Raw genomic sequence first — 12,289 nt, 5'->3', positions numbered from 1 at the left:
TTGCCAATACCCCTGCTCTGCGAGCAGACAGCTGTGGTCCTTCAAAAGGCAAGAAAGTTAACTGTTTTCTTGCCAGTCATGGAATGGTGTTTGTTCACCTCATCACTTCCATTTCCCCAGAAAGCTGCTACCCCAGGACCTTTATTTTATTATGAATTATATTTAGTATACAGTGCCAAGGGACTAAACAAGAAGAGGCCTCATTGGGCTAGGCTCTGTGAAAAACAAAGCAATATATAGTTTCAGGATGTTCCTCTAACTTGCCATAAGAATAATCAGAAGGCTGGAGATAAGGCCTCTTTGTGAGACTTCGAGAGCGCCGTCTGGTTAGTTTAACAAAAAGAAGATTAAGAGGTGACTTGACTGTGGTGTATAAATACCTACATAGGGGAAAAAATACTGACTATTAAAGGGCTCTTTAATCTAGCCAAGAAAGGCTAAATAAGAGCCAATGGCTGGCAGCTGAAACCAGACAAATTCAAATTAGAAATAAGGTACACTAGTTTTTTGAGTAGCAGCTGTGTTAGTCTGTATCCGCAAAAAGAAAAGGAGGACTTGTGGCACCTTAGAGACTAACAAATTTATTTGAGCATAAGCTTTCATGAGCTACAGCTCACTTCATCGGATGTTTTTTTTAACAGTGATGCTGATTGACAGTGGAACAAGCTACCAAGGAAGTGGTAGATTCTCCATCTCTTGAGGTTTTCAAATCAAGACTGGATGCCTTTTGGAAAAATATGCTTTGACCAAACACAATTGTTGGCCTCAATAGAGGGGTAATGGGGTGAAATCCTACAGCCTGCATTATACAGGAGGTCAGACTAAATGATCTAATGGTCCTTTCCTGCCTTAATTCTTTCTCAAATAGTTCATACAGTTTAAGAGCTACTTTGTTACACGCAAGTATATTAATATGGGTGATAGTTTGTATTATGTTCCACACTGAAGTTCCTCATCCACATAAAATATTTTGCTGGATCTTTATAACTTTGTGACAACCATTAACATTGCCAGCTCCTGTGTCTTCGGCTTTTCTAAGTCCAGAACATAGTTTAAACTGTTTGATGTTCCCATCTCAGCACCTCCTTTTCATGCAAAGGTGAAGAGTCATGGGTAATTTAGTCCTTGTCCATCCTGCAGACTTCATAATCCATGTTGTTTCAACAAGATTTTTAATATTGTGGTTCTATTTTCCTCTCCTATTTTATAAATGCATCAATGTAGCACAAAGAGGTGAAATCCCTCATCCAGTATCACAGCATGACTCATGCATAACATACCAGGCCACACTTCTGCCTTTAATTTTCATAATATTAGTCAGCTGAATGGCAAGTCAGAACATGTTTTGGAAAAGCACTTCCTTTGAAACTTACAGCCATGGCACCTTATGCTGTGCTCCAGATAGATCCCATAGCCTAGGCAAGTGGGGTCAGACTTGGTGAATTATTGACTAGGAGACCTTATAAGAATACCTAGGTGCTACAGTAAGTGGTGTTGGTCATTGCCTAGGTGGTGCTTTTCCATCAGCATCCTCAATGAACCAACTCATCAGCATGATATCATGCGATGGTGTGCTACAGGCATAGTATCTTTCCTTTTTTTTATTCTTTTTTAAAAAACTACAGAATCACTCGAGCTCTCACAGGAGACCCCTTTTATCTCTGGGAATATGTAATTTAAAAAAAAAAACAAGAAAAAAGTGTGAGGGTTTGTTTGCTTTTTGTTTTTTGATATCACAACTTCTGGGCATTGGGTAGTTGACAGAACAGGTTTTATGCTGGCTATTTCCATTGTCTGATGCAGCATTTTGAAGACCCTCTGAATACCTTAGGCGGGCAATGCAACATTGCCTCCCCTGGGCTGCCTAATAATGCTTCCTCCACTGGGCCTACCACAGTCAAGGGCAATGGCTCTTTCTAGTGCAGCACCACTTGAGTTATCCAAGTTTCTCCTTTGACACAAAGCAATGACTACTGTCATGAAAGTCTAGTTCTTTGTGAAAGTACCCAGCTGGCTGGAAGATGGAAAAAGGCATAGCACTCGAGCCATTGCTGATTTCATCAATGCACCTGCATCTTCTCCCAGTGTCAGCTGGACTACCCCTTCCTGCTATCCACACTCCTCAGCTTGAAGCTGCTTTCTGGTGCCCATTCCTGGTAGGCAGGAGTGTTGGAGAGGTGGATGAGCAGTAAGTTCTAGCACTGTGTTGACCGGTTCTTTTCCCCACCATCCAGAATGCACAAGCTTACCAACAGACTCTTGAGCTGAAGAAGTAATGTCATGTATTTGCTGCTTCAGCGAGTGACAAGTCCACTGAAACAGGGTAGAGCATAGGGCTAAATGCAAGTGCATACCCACATTCTAAGATTAGTTTGCTGACCCAGTTGTTTACCTGATCAGGTTGCTGGCTCCGCTTTTTACTTGGCTGTTCTTTCCTTGCCAGACAAGCAGGAATCTTTTCACATGTCCTAACACCTAAGATATACATTCTACATATTACATCCTACACACTGGTTCAGGGGCATCATTATATCTGGGGAGCTTCTTTCTCAAAGCAGAGGAATTACAACAAACCTTGCAGCTGCTTGGCTCCTTCCCTTTGCCTCACTTAACCCCAGCCTGCAGAGCCCTGTAGCCTTCTGGCTCTCTCTCAGTGGCTCTCCCCAGCTAGAGCAGCCTCTAGTCCTGTGCTCATGTTGCTTTGTCAAAGATCTCCTGTGAGGACAAGGCCCATGTGGCTGAAAGAAGAGAGGAGGTCACAGGAGCTGTTTAGTTTCCTCACCACCCTTGCCTTTTCTCTGAAACTGGAGCCTATTGTGGGGGCAGGCGTTCTCCCCATCTAGCCCCATTTGTGCTCTATCAGAGAGGAGCAGCCCCAACAAAGCAGCAGCTGCTTTTGCAAAGGTGTTGTCCTTTCTGAAAGGAGCTCCCTCAGAGCGCCTCTGTAAAATTAACCAAACTGAAGGAACTCCTGTAACAACACTCCATTGTGTAGAGCTGGTGCATAGTTGTTAGTGATTGCACACAACCCCTCCTAACACAAGCAAGGTAATGAAAAGCTGAACCTTAATAGTTCATCTCATCCACCTGGAGGCACATACCTATCCACTATGCACCACTATCTTCGCTCTGCCCTATCAGGTAGATCTGCCTTCTAGCACCTCCCCAATATTCTTCCTGTACTGCAGGTGGGCTGCTGAGAACAAGGGTTAGTCCTTATTAAACCCATCTAATTAGTGCATTGAAATTCACTCTTTTTTTTTGCAATGGAACTTCATTTCCAGTTCACAAAAAACCCTGCACTTGTCCTTCTAGTTTTAATGTATTCAATACTCCTGCTTAAATCACTATGGAAAACTGCTGACTTAGCACTCAGTATCCACTGTAAAACCAACTTTTCACAGTGAGCGTTCTTCCAATTATGTACTCAGTCTAGCACACTGTAGTCTCCAGTTTGAGGGGACTTCTTTCCTGCTTGGCATTCAAGTGACAGCCTTAAGTCTGCTGTAGTGACCATGCTCAGAAGATGTTTCCTGTTTGGTGTGCACGTAACTGCCTTGGTGTATGTGATCATGTAAAAATTTTTACCAGTTCTGCTAAAAGAACTGTTGCTTATCTGCTCTGTGGAGCAACCACTGAAGGCCATCACGCACTCATACACCAAGCAAGTTCATTACATTGCCCCCCAGCCTTACACTTATCACTAGCCTATACTTGTTCTAACAAAGACACATACCTTCATGAGTTTCAGAGTAACAGCCGTGTTAGTCTGTATTTGCAAAAAGAAAAGGAGTACTTGTGGCACCTTAGAGACTAACCAATTTATTTGAGCATGAGCTTTCGTGAGCTACAGCTCACTTCATCGGATGCATACTGTGGAAACTGCAGAAGACGTTATATACACAGAGACCATGAAACAATACCTCCTCCCACCCCACTCTCCTGCTGGTAATAGCTTATCTAAAGTGATCATCAAGTTGGGCCATTTTACCAATTTATTTGAGCATGAGCTTTCGTGGAAATGGCCCAACTTGATGATCACTTTAGATAAGCTATTACCAGCAGGAGAGTGGGGTGGGAGGAGGTATTGTTTCATGGTCTCTGTGTATATAACGTCTTCTGCAGTTTCCACAGTATGCATCCGATGAAGTGAGCTGTAGCTCACGAGAGCTCATGCTCAAATAAATTGGTTAGTCTCTAAGGTGCCACAAGTACTCCTTATCTTCATGTGTGTTACTGTACATACAGACCCTTTACATTATGTACATTAACTATAGCAGTCCCTACCAGTCCTGTTCTAATAGACTGCATAACTCTATGCTGAAACTTTTAAAACTAGCCGGACAAATGCACTAGTACAAAGGAAACCTTTTCTTCCTCCCTCCTTGCTAGTTACCTAGCTTTCTCTCTAATACAATGGGAGAGAGAGAGCAGCAAGAAATCTCTCATCCAAACCACATGATTCCCTCCAAAAGGAATTGAAGGAAGTGCAGGATATGATGCTGGAACTGAGAGCTAAGCCTCTAGCTGTAAATAACTAGACTCTCTGGAGTTGCAGGTTTATATCTAGGCAAATTTTCTTTCAGTCCTCCATCCTGCTACGGTCAAGAAATCGGAGTTCTATGTCACTTGTGTCACATACGAGGCCCGTATCACCTGCCTGGGCTGCTGCGAATCTGTGGCTTCTTTCACGAGTATGGATTGATTGCCGAGGTGTTAGTCAAAACTTTCTCCTCTTTTCCTTCCTTTCAACACATGCTTTGGACATGGGGGGCATGGATCAGTGTTCATGATGCACTCCCCGTCAGTACCTGGCCCAAGCCGGGAAGCGAATACTCCAACCAGCGGACCAAACTTGGTGATGACTCCTGGTCGCATGCCACCTGAGGCACATTGCGCATACACTAAGAAGAACACATGCTCTGTGTAGCTTGGGAGGCACAGTGCTTGCTACCGTCTACTTTAAAAGCTGCTCCGTTTCAGTGGTGGTGTCCATGAAGCACGCTGGGCTCCTTCTTGGGAGGAAAGGCGCCAAATAAATTATTACATAGACATACTGGGCCCAGTTCGTCAGCAGTCCCTGAATTTCAACCGAGTTTCATCATGGATGAATTCAGCCTGCTTGTATCTATTCTAGTATCACAAAATAACCAGATGCCAGTTGCTTCAACATGGTTTAGCCACTAGAGGGTGGTGTAGAATACAATAATGGTCTCCGTGGCTTCTACAGAACAGCATGGATCAACAGCATGATGTGCTGCTCAATGTATTTTCAGAGCTGTTCCTCCCTCAGGGCTCAGAATTATTAAATCTAGATAGGAGCCCTAGCCCAAAAACTCAGATTGGAACATCACCAACCACAAGGCTACAAAGTACACAGAAATATAAACAGCGGTCAGTGGGAAAGATGAAGTTTGAACAAAGTCTTTCCTGACTCCCAGTTCAGTGTCCTTGCCTAACTGGTGTTGCTAATTCTTGCGATGGGTGTTTTTGTTTTGTTTTTGTTTTTTTTTCTTAAAACCTTACCTCCCGAGGGCAAGTGATTACATGGGGCTCTCAGCTTCCATTTTAAAACCGTGTCTGCCCCTCATGTTTGCTGAGAGAAGTGGGAAAATTTGATGCCCTAAAGCAGTGGTTCTCAAACTAGGGGCACCGTTTGATCAGGGAAAGCCCCTGGCGGGGCAGGCCGGGCCGGTTTGGTTACCTGCCGTGTCCACAGATTTGGCCAATTGCAGCTCCCACTGGCTATGGTTCACCGCTCCAAGCCAATGGGGGCTGCAGAAAGCGGCGCGGACCGAGGGACGTGCTGGCTGCCCTTCCTGCAGCCCCCATTGGCCTGGAGCAGCGAACCGTGGCCACTGGGAGCCGCAATCGGCCAAACCTGCGGACGCAGCAGGTAAACAAACCGGCCCAGCCCACCAGGAGCTTTCCCTGAACAAGTGGCACCCCTAGTTTTAGAACCACTGCCCTAAAGGTTCAAAGCCCAGAAGACAAACTTTGGGTTCTTGTGATTTTTGTTCTTTTTTTGTTTTTGAAATCTCTTGATTTGTTTTTATGAGGGTTGGCGATGCTGCCTATGGTAAAAGGTATTCTGATGCCACGTTCTCCTTCCCCTGCCTCCCCCGGCAAACAAACCTGTTGGATATTGGCCTTTGCATTAAACCAGTGGAGGCTTTTCTCTAAACCTCTCTTTATTTAAACAATACCTAGCACAGCTCCAAGAACCTGCGGTAAGCTTCAGCCTGCCCTCGACTGTTCTGCCTCCTGCACTCCAGCAACCCGCCTTCCAAACCGAAGGAAGATCCTTTGCCACCGCGTCATTGCACAATAGCAACTGTTCCATGCAGCGGGAGCCTGATTCAGCTGCAGTGGGGGAGGCTGGAGAGCTCTGCCTGCCATGTGAAGCTGAGACTACCTTTACTCAAGATGGGTGACGTAATATCTTTTATTGGACCGAGTTGGCCCAGTAAAAGAGATTACCGCACCCACTTTGTCTCTCTAATATCCTGGGATACGCGGCTACAATTACTCAAGGTGACAGCCTCTTGGCTCTTTTTGTTTTTGCTGGGACTGAAGCTGAAGGTGGCCCCTAGGCTCTATGGTTAGGAAACTGTGAAGAGAGAATCCGTGCTACAAACCTTGGCCCAGCTGAGGCACTTGGGAGATGGAAATTACAAGCTCCAGCACTGGGAGCGCTCCAACCTCTGAAGCCGGGGAATACCACGGTCCAGGAGACCTCTCGTTAACAGGAGGCTAATACCTTCATAGAATGTTTCCACTGTCCGTGACCTCAAGTACAACCTTATTCGCCAACCCCGCCTCCACTCAGACACACAACATATTGCATGCTGTTGCGTGCATGTAACCCACAAATCTGTGTGTGCTACATCATCTCTTCCTCTGACACGGAGGATGTGGGCTTGTTATAGCTGCCTCTTCTACTCAGACCATAGTGATGCATGTAACGAGCTCTAGAGCAGTGGTTCTCAACCAGCAGTACACGTACCCCTGGGGTATGCAGAGGTCTTCCGGGGGGACATCAACTCATCTAGATAGTTGCCTAGTTTTACAACAGGCTGCATAAAACGCACTAGCAAAGTCAGTACAAAGTAAAATTTCAACGCTGGTTGAACGCTGCTCTATACACTGAAAAGTAAGTACAATACTTGTATTCCAATTTATTTTGTAATTATATGGTTAAAATGAGAACATAAGCAATTTTTCAGTAATCGTGTGCTGTGATACTTTGGTATTTTTATGTGTAATTTTGTAAGCAAGTAGTTTTTAAGTGAAGTGAAACTTGGGGTATGCAAGACAAATCAGACTCCTGGAAGGACAGTAGTCTGGAATGTTTGAGAGCCACTGCTCTAGAGGTCCGCAGCTTAATCCTTGCTGTTGGCTGTCACACACATCAACCCTGAGTATTTGCTGACGTGGTAGTTAATGTTCCTTATCAGTTGGCGAAGAAGAATGTGCCTTGTGATCAGGCAGAGTCTGTCACCTGAAATGTGCCCTGTGGGTATTTGGACCAGGTAACTTCTAAGGGGCCCCATAACTTGGTGTACCTTTGTTCCTTAGGTGTTGTAGAGGAGAGGAGTAGGGCATGTTGCATCTAACCGCCTTTAATCCCTCTTTAAATAGAACTTTTGTTCAGAGTGAGCCACACATCAACCTTACCTTCAGTAAATTCTTTCCATCACTTTTGCTGCTCTGCCTCGGAAGATCTTTACTCCCAGATGTTGGGTGGAGGAGAGTGGAGGTTTGTGGTTCTCGTGAAACAGACACAAAAGCCAGTACGCCCTCGTCAACTCCTCATGCCTGCTTTTGAGCCCACCAAGCTCATTCAAAGCTAGAGCTTTTGCAGGGATAACCGTGTTTAGTGAGTGATTTATATACCCTAGATACAGCAACCAATGCGTAAGCACCCACCAGGTTGGGCTTGTAAGTGGGTAGTCCCATCCGCAATAAAACCATAGTGGGGGCAGGGATGCTCCTTAGGAGGTCATGGATTGCAACGGTTGCCATCTCTATAGTATTGTACTTGGATATACTGTTACTGGCATTAGTATAGGTACGGATCCAACCCACTGGCCTGTATATGAACTGTGGCTGGTGGGAGAGTTTGAAAGCCAGATCCTAATTATGGGGTGCTTCTATATTAGTGTAGGGTGGCTTCTCTCCTTCAGCCCTGAAGTGATCTTCTGTTTTTTCACCTACCGCTTAGCCCCTTTAACCCCACTCCCTGCTGTCTTCACTTCTGAAGGCAATTGTCTGGGACTCCTGGTAGCTCCCTAGATAGCAAGATTTTGAAAGGAGATCACCTTCATGTGCTAGCCACCATTTCCTGTGCCAATAAATTGTCTTCCACTGTACGGTTAGCTAGCCCTGAACCTCAAAGAGCTGCTGTACTTGTAGGCATAATTGCTGAGTTAGTGATATTAAATATGTTGCTTTTTTCAAGCACTCTGACCAGCCTGGACTGCTATCTGCACAATACCTTCCAGGGCCATGAAGGGCACTAAACAGAGCCAGATCCCATGAATGAGTTCACTATTAAGCACTGAAAGGCTACCTGAGACTGCATTTCAAAGCAAGAACCTTGTTGTACAACCATGTTTTGTGTATGTCTGAAACACATTGTGCCTGAACTGTATCCCATTCTTTTGTTAGATCAATGAAGACACTCAACAGATCCATGGTTTGTTCGATATGTTCTTCTTGTATTTGCCTGATACTAGAAATCATGTCTCTGGTGCTACGGCCAGGTCTGAATCCGCACTGAATCTCCGGTAGTTTGGCTTCTGAGACAGATGAAATCAGTCGGTTCAGGAGGACACGAGCAAAGACTTTTCCAGCGACAGATAGGAGAGAGATCCCACAGTAGTTACCACAGACCATTTTGCTGCCTTTATTTTTAAATAAAGGAATAATTGTGGCATCTTTGAAGTCTTGTGGCATTTCTTCGTTGTCCCAGATGCCAGTAAGGATCCTCTGGAGTGCCATTACCACGTTTGGACCTGCAGATTTATATATTTCTGCAAGTATTTCATCTCTGTCTGAGGACTTTCCTGACCTCCTCATATTGATTGCCTTTTCTTTTTCTTCAAGTGAGTATGGTGAGTCAGAGTGGTGCTGAACAGGCTTTTGAAGTATCTGATTAATAGCACTTGTTTCAGTTGAGGATGGTCTGTTCAGTAGTTGGCTGAAATGTTCAGCCCATCTCTGTTCCATGCCATGTTTGTCTTTGACTGTCCTGCCATCAGCCATCATGAGCGAACCTGTGCCCACCTTTGAAGGTCCATAGACTAGCTTCAAGAAATCAAAGAACTTCTTTGTTTCATTTTAGAGACTAACCAATTTATTTGAGCATAAGCTTTCGTGAGCTACAGTTCACTTCATCGGATGCATACTGTGGATTTTCTACAGTATGCATCCGATGAAGTGAGCTGTAGCTCACGAAAGCTTATGCTCAAATAAATTGGTTAGTCTTTAAGGTGCCAAAAGTACTCCTTTTCTTTTTGCGAATATAGACTAACACGGCTGTTACTCTGAAACTTGTTTCATTTGTTTCCACATATATTTGAGTGTCTTCTGCTACCTTCTCCCACCATTTATCTTGTATTAAGCACAGTTGTCTTTGTGCCTTGCTTTGTAGGTGTTGTTGTAATAAATCGTGTGGAATTGGCAATGTGAGCAGATGCAACTTGAGCCGGTAATACTGCACGGGAGATAGGAAGGGGTAAAACAGGACACTGCTGAGGCCACCTGTTCTTATCCCAGAGCATGGCTGGGCAAACTATGGCCCGTGGGGCCAGATCAAGCCAGCCCACAAGCTCCAAGCTGGGGCATTGGGTCGGAGGCTGCACCACGCGGCTCCCAGAAGCAGCGTCATGGCCCCGCTCCAGCACTCTAGCCAGGGTGCAGGGTTGGGGGCCGCTCCAGCTCCTATGCGGCGGTGCCTGCAGATGGGGCAGTGTGCAGAGCCATCTGGCCGCGCCGCCGCATAGGAGCTGGAGAGGGGACATGCCACTGCTTCCGGGAGCCGCTTGAGGTAAGCACTGCTCGGATCACCCCTGAGCCTCTCCCCATAGCCCAACCCCCTGCCCCAGCCCTGATTCCCCCCTCCCACTCTCCAAACCCCTCTATCCCAGCCCGGAACACCCTCCTGCATCCCAAACCTTTCTTCCCCAGAGCCCGCACCCCCATCCGGAACCTGCACCCCTTCCCGCACCCCTGCCCCAGCCCTGATTCCCATCCCACCCTCTGAACCCCTCAGTCCCAGCCCAGAGCACCCTCCTACACCCAAAATCCTCATCCCCAGCCCCACCCCAGAGCCAACCCCCCCAACCAGAGCTCTCACCCAAACCCCAATTTTGTGAGCATTCATGGCCCGCTATACAATTTCTATTCCCCAATGTGGCCCTCAGGCCAAAAAGTTTACCCATCCCTGCCCCAAACCCACCCAGACTCAGTACTTTGCTGAGGAGACCTCCATCTGTGGGCACTCACACCCATACAGCGCCTCCTGTCTCCCCAGCCACGTGGCCTTTCGGAAAGGGAGGAGACTGCTAGTTACTGAACCAGGTAGAAAAACTGTAGAACCAGTTTAAGCAGGGACATGTGGGCATGGATAATATCTTCTGCGGTTTGGACTGGTCTGTGCTATTCTTTAATCAAAGCGAGCGTCCTTCCTAAAATGAAAGGAGCGGGGAAAACCCCATAGAGCGTAACGTTCAAAGTAAGGTCTACCGGGGGGGACACGGTAGCTGTTAGCGTCTGACCCACCTTGCTGTTTCTTGTAAATGATCTGGATTCAGTAACTGGAATAAACTGCTGACTGCTACCCTCAGTTCTGCTTAAAAGCAGAGCTTTCAGAATTTGAGCAAGTTTCTACCTTGTAATGGAAACCTTCTGGAATCGAAAATCTGATGTGCCTCCCACAGCTGAAAGACTCGGGTAGCCACGCGATGACTAACCCTACCCCAGAGCTTCAGAACCATGAGCCACGGGCAAAAGCTCCGGTATCACAACAAGATCTTTTAAAGCAAGGCGAAGGCATTCCTGTAACATGCCTTGTGTCACGGGGGGGGGGGGGGGGGATTCATCTGGAACTTGCCCAATGCAAATGGCTTGTAAGGCATTATTCAGCCTTGTGGTTTTCCTCCCTTCCCTTGCTATAATCTGTTGCAAGGTAATGCTGTTTAACTGCTTGCTTAGAAACAGACAATTACCTGCCTTCAGCATGGACCATGCCCTTTCGCTAGGAATGTTTTTATGGCAAGGGTGGCCAAACTGTGGCTCGCAAGCCTCATTCGGCTTTTACACTTTAAGTGTAGCTTGCAGAGCTCCCTGCCACGCACCTTCCATCCCCCATTCTTCACCTACTAAACTTGGGGTGGGGGTGAGGATCTTGGGGCTTCTGCCTGTGGTTTACACTTCTAGGAGAAAATGTCCCTTCCCTTGGGATAAAGTGAGGACAAACATCATGTTTGTCTAACCTACTCTTTAAAACCTCCAGTGACAGAGATTCCACAACCAGGGTCAGCTTTAAGACGGGGAGGCACTATGGGTGAATAGCCTAGTTTTTCCCAGGATGCACTGATATAAACACAGCTGTGAAACGTAGGTGTGTCAACACAGCCGCTCTTTCACAACGCAACCAAGCAGGTCAAAGTCGGCTCCTTCTGAGACAGTTGTGTCACCAAGTCAGCTGAGAATGTTGCCAGCTGGGGTTACAAAAACCGAATGATCCTTGAAGTGCAGGCCAGGCCTCAAACCTCAAACTTTTTTCCTAACTCGTTCAGGCAAAATGATCTCATCTGGACATGAGTGGTTTCCAATTGGCCACCACTGCCAGCCAATTGGAGAGCTCCATCCATCCTGCATCCAGTGCTTAATTTGTAATGAAAGAGGTACCGGGGCTCAAGCAATATTGTTACTTTCATAACTTGCCAGCCCTGGCAAGTCCCGCAAGTTATGCACTGCCTGCATCCTAAAGCCATTTCATCGCTTCTCAGTCAAGGTATTTCTCAGCTGGCATAGCTGTATCATTACAAATAATGGGCAGACTAACCATAATCCGTACTGCTGGTTGCAAGCATTCAAAAATCATGAGTCATATTCCCCAGAAAGGGGTTTTTTTAAAACCATTTTTTTTGCCTTCTCATTTCCGAGCCTGTAGAGTTCACTGGGGTCACATTTTCTATGCACCCATGAGGGCTAGACACTTGTGTTTTTAAAAGGAAACCTGAGATTCTCCTCCAATGACATGGATCCAGGAGCAGAGGGT

The sequence above is a fragment of the Lepidochelys olivacea genome (assembly GCF_965140295.1).
Source record: "Lepidochelys olivacea isolate rLepOli2 genome assembly, chromosome: 7".
NCBI classification, from domain to species: Eukaryota; Metazoa; Chordata; order Testudines; family Cheloniidae; genus Lepidochelys; species Lepidochelys olivacea.
The sequence above is the reverse complement of the archived record's forward strand: the minus strand, read 5'-3'. Positions refer to the sequence as shown.